The 5,021-nt window shown below is 39.2% G+C and overlaps 1 long non-coding RNA gene across 1 annotated transcript; it reads right to left on the minus strand.

Moving 5' to 3' along the window:
- Positions 1-651: 651 nt before the first annotated feature.
- Positions 652-4,726, minus strand: LOC104961622 (uncharacterized). The gene is made up of 3 exons (XR_800116.1): positions 4,670-4,726; positions 1,685-1,849; positions 652-811 (listed from the first exon to the last, which is right to left on the minus strand). It is a non-coding gene; the product is annotated as an uncharacterized lncRNA (long non-coding RNA).
- Positions 4,727-5,021: the final 295 nt, after the last annotated feature.

A 5,021-nucleotide genomic window follows, 5' to 3' on the forward strand; every position in this document is an offset into this window, starting at 1 on the left:
AATCTGACTTTCTCAAAATCCTGACTTTTTCTCAAAATCCCGACTTTTACTCAAAATTCTAACTTTTACTCAAAATCCTGACTTTTTCTCAAAATCCTGACTTTTACTCAAAATCCTGACTTTTTCTCAAAATTCTAACTTTTACTCAAAATGCTGACTTTTTCTCAAAATTCTAACTTTTACTCAAAATGCTGACTTTCACTCAAAATGCTGACTTTTTCTCAAAATCTAAAAATTCTGACTTTTACAATTTATTTTTACTTTACAATTTCTTTTCACTTTTCCTAAAAATTCGGACTTTTTCTCAATATTCTGGAAGTAGTCATCACATACAGAGCATCAACTAGTTCCTGAACAGTGTCCTTCACATGCTGATATCCAAGAGAGGGAGTTCCACAGTCACAAGATGGAGGAATAGAAAGCAGTATTCAATGTTTACTTCAGATTAGCTCCACGTCAGAAATGATCATGCTTGTCATATGTCTCTCTCCATAGAGGCTGAATCATCATGTTAATCACATAGCTATCATATGCCTCAAACAGTCCTGATGCTCTTCTAGGTAATCACACATCCTGTCATGTTCACAGCTACAGTTGGGAGACCTTTGATATCATGTGGACTCTGATATTGGAAGAGAGTACATTCAGTATTTCCCCAACACTCTCTGAAGTCTTACTCACACGGACAGCAGGAAGAAGAGGACCCCGGAGGAGTTGGCCACGATGGCCAGGGTCCTCCACGGCCGGATGAAGTAACCCAGCGCTCCGAACAGGGCGATGCCGACTGCAAAACTTATGCTGGTCAACGTCCCTGAGGAGGAAATAAAAAAAAGGTTAATTCTGTGGTTAGAGGGACTGCACTGTAACAGCGGCACGGCAAAATCAACAATGGGACAGTTTAGTATCACTAAACTCCATATTAAAGTAAGCAAACAGCAGCGAACAGTCCCACTTCTAGGAATCTAGGGTCATTGTAGGTGATAAAAAAAAATACAAAATAATAGAATAGCAGGGTAATGTTCCGAGAAAACTATTCTGAATTTCCGAGGTTAATAATAATAATAATAATAACTAGGATTTATATAGCGCCTTTCAAGAAACCTAAGGCCGCTCGACAATACATCGAGGGGCAGTGGGGGGGGGACTAAACGGTCACATTTACAGTGGTAAATATACGAGAAAGCCAAAAATGTAGAGAAAATAATTTGAGTTTTTCCTGGGATTAAAAAGAAATACATTTCCTGCTTTTTTTTTTCTGGGATTATGAAGTCACGACTTTTAGTACAACAAATAAATCGGGAATTTTATTTTACAGGAATCAAAATCGCTTGGTTCATATATTGGATTTTATTTTCCAATGATTTTGTCATTATATACATTTACCACTTTAACCTCCTTCCTCTAGAAACGTCATGTTTTTAAAAAAAAATCATGGCCCTTATGCCACGTCGTACACATGATTAATCACAACTAAATCCTGTCATAATCCAATATGGTTTTATCAATAAACTCAAGTTATATTCAAGTTAAATAAATATCTAAGAAGAAAAGCAGCAAATGGTCCCGTCTCTTTACCTGACATATATCCAAATAAAAATGATCCACTTAATTAGGAGGTGAAAAAAAACAGGACTTCATAAAGACAGAGTGATGCATGATGGGATTGTTTTGGTGTTTTCCGTACCGGTCATGGCCCAGTAGGATTTCCCCACGTATTCCTGAGTGAGCACGAAGCAGACGAGGCCGATGCCGCCGTTCATCAAACCGACGAGGAGGCGCGACACGGCGAACACCTCGTAGCTCGGAGCGAAGGCCGTGACATAACCGAAGATCACCTCGAAAAACAAAACTGGGACGAAGAGAAAGAGATTACAATTAAATACATTTACATGAAAGGAATTCCTCTACTACCCCTACTTCCCGTGACATTATAGTTCTAAAAACCCAATTTTCTTTGTAGCTTTTCTGTGATTTTACGTCTGCTTTATTACATTTAGTTTGTTTTACAATGTGTCCCCTATCATACTGTTTTTCATCAATAACACCAAACAGATCATTGCAGCATTACCCATAATCCCCTCTGTTTGAGCCCTGTTTCCAAAGTGCTGATTCTCTGTCTGTTACTTTAGATGAAAATAAGGAGCCCCTCCTCACGCCCCTCTGAGAAACATTTGGTTACAAAGAACTCAATGGTGCTCTAGGACAGGGGTTCCCAAAGTGGGGGTCGCGAGATGATTACAAAATTAAAATGGAAAATAAAAAATGTATAAAAAAAAATTGATTCATTTTTTTTATAATTTAATTTTTTTTTTTATTATTAATAATAACGTTTGCATAGACATTTTCAGGGGCGGACTAGCCATCTGTATAATTTCCCCGCAACGAGGCTCCCCCTTTGACAATCCACTAGCGCAGTGTTTCTCAAACTTTTTCATAACAAGGACCACTTAACCAATAAAAAACACTCATGGACCACCTAACTCCACAAATATCCAAAAACAATAGGCCTGCTTACCCATTCCAACAGTATATAACAAATTACAGCCTAATAATGACAGCTTAACCTTCTCTATATCGCCTCGTTCACACATTAAATCAACAATGCAAATACAACTACAGATTGTATAAGCATTTAGTTCAAATGCGATTTAAAATCCTCTCAGGTTTTACACCTCTTATTATGAAATTTAGACTACATCTATTCTGTAGTATTATTTTAAACACGAGTTTATGTCCGAGCCAACAGACTCACAGATTGTTGGCTACTGAGAGATATGCCAAAATACACCGCATGTAGTACGACACAAACTGTCCGCTGTGGATTTCAAAACAAATACAAAAAAACTATGCTCGCAGGCCCAAGTTGAACTCTCCTGAGGCCTGCATGGTCTGTCCTACAAAACAAACAATAAAAAAACGTTAATGCGGCCCAACACGAACAGCCGCCTCCTGATGTCATCAACAGACTCTGCAATATGCCTTCATCGGATGCATATATTAGATAATCAACTCTCTTATCTCACTCCTAGGAGCACATCTAAAATCACTTGACTTTTCCAGCATCGATACAAGTTCATGAAATACATTCCACTGTTGTGGTTCTATATGCTTCTTGAAATCCTAAAAAACACATCGTTTTTCGTAGAAACAGATTACCAAATCGCCTGAAAAATGGTACAAAACAAGTGCAACAGCTTGACGGAGGTGGTTTGGCGCTGGGCTTTGTATTTGCAACTCGAAAGTGAAACTTAAGCTCGCTCCCATTGCGAGCTTAAGTTTCATCCCCCCCCCCGCTTACCTGGGTGTCTGATTGGCTAAATGGTTACACAAGGACAAAACACATTTGACATCATAAAGTGCCCAAAATCATGATCAGCCCCCTCCATTTTCAGACAGGTTTTTATAGAAATGGATCCAAAAGAGAGAGAGAATTCTTTGTTCCTGAAACTTTCAGAGTCTCTTTCCACAGAAGCGGACACATGTTGAACTGTAGAAGAGACATGGAAGAAGAGGGGACACATGTTGATGTAGAAGAGACATGAAGAATGAGGACACATGTTGACTGTAGAAAGACAGGAGAAGAGCGGGACACATGGTGATGTAGAAGAGACATGAAAGACAGAGGAACACCAGTTGGATGTAGAAGGACATGAAGAAGAGGGGACCACATTGTTGATGTAGAAGAGACATGGAGAAGAGGGGACCACATGGTTGATGTAGAAGAGATCATGAAGAAGACGAGGACACATGTTTGATGTAGAGAAGAACATGAAGGAAGTTCCGGGGACACACATGGTGATGTTAGAAAAGAGACATGGGAGGAAGAGGGACCACCATGTTGATGTAGAAGAGACATGGAAGAAGAGGGGACACATGGTGATGTAGAACGAGACATGAAGAAAGTGGGACCATGGTGATGTAGAAAGAGACATGAAGAAGAGCGGGACACATGTTGATGTAGAAGAGACACGATGGATAAAGGGGAACACCATGTGGACATGAAGAGAGGGGACACATGTGTGAATGTAGAAGAGAACATGGAGAAGAGGGGACACATGTTGACCATGAAGAAGAGGAACACATGTTGGATGTGTAAAGAGACCATTGAGAAAGAGGGGACACATGTTGACATGAAGAAGAAGGGACACATTGTTGACTGTAGAAGAGACATGAAGAAGAGGGAACACATTGTTGAAGGTAGAAGAGACATTGAAGAAGAGGGGACCACATGTTGATGTAGAAAGAGACATGAAGAAGAGGGACACATGTTGATATCAGAAAGAGACATGAAGGAAGAGGGGACACATGTTGATGTAGAAGAGACATGAAGAAGAGGGACACATGTTGAATGTAGAAGAGACATGAAGAAGACGGGGACACATGTGTGAATGTAGAAGAGACCATGAAGAAGAGAGGACACAGTGTTGAATGAAAGAAGAGACATGAAGAAAGAGGGGAAAGCACCTTTGTCACCTGTGTTTGAAAAGGTTCCAAATATATCAAATATATCAAATGTATTAAAGTATTTAAAATATATCAAAATATACAAATGTATTAAATGTATTAAATATATCAAATATCATTCAAATTATTACAATATATCACAATAATATTAAATGTATTAAATATTATAAAGTGGTACTTAAACGTATTATAGAATATTCCCCACCTGTCAGGTCATAACAGGTCTTCCTGCCGCATTCTTATCGGAGAGAGGCCCGAAGGAAAACCGTTCCCGAACAAAAGCCGGCCGAAGAACAGCGACCCTCGGCGAGGACTGACCTTTATAGTCACTGCTGCTTCACCAGCAAACCACTTGCCACACAAACCAGAGAAAAGGTGGATTTACTGACCGTTTTTGTGTTGTGTTTTGCTCAAAATACAAACTATCATTTTCCATACAGTATGCAAGAACAAACATGGCTGATTGTATTACCTGAATCCAAAAGGCGCTTTTTAAGTACAATAGCAAACGATAGACAATAACCTAAGCAAATAAGTATTCAACTGGAAATAATGCA

This window comes from Notothenia coriiceps, unplaced genomic scaffold (assembly GCF_000735185.1).
Source record: "Notothenia coriiceps isolate Sejong01 unplaced genomic scaffold, NC01 NC01_scaffold00033485, whole genome shotgun sequence".
Classification (NCBI taxonomy): domain Eukaryota; kingdom Metazoa; phylum Chordata; class Actinopteri; order Perciformes; family Nototheniidae; genus Notothenia; species Notothenia coriiceps.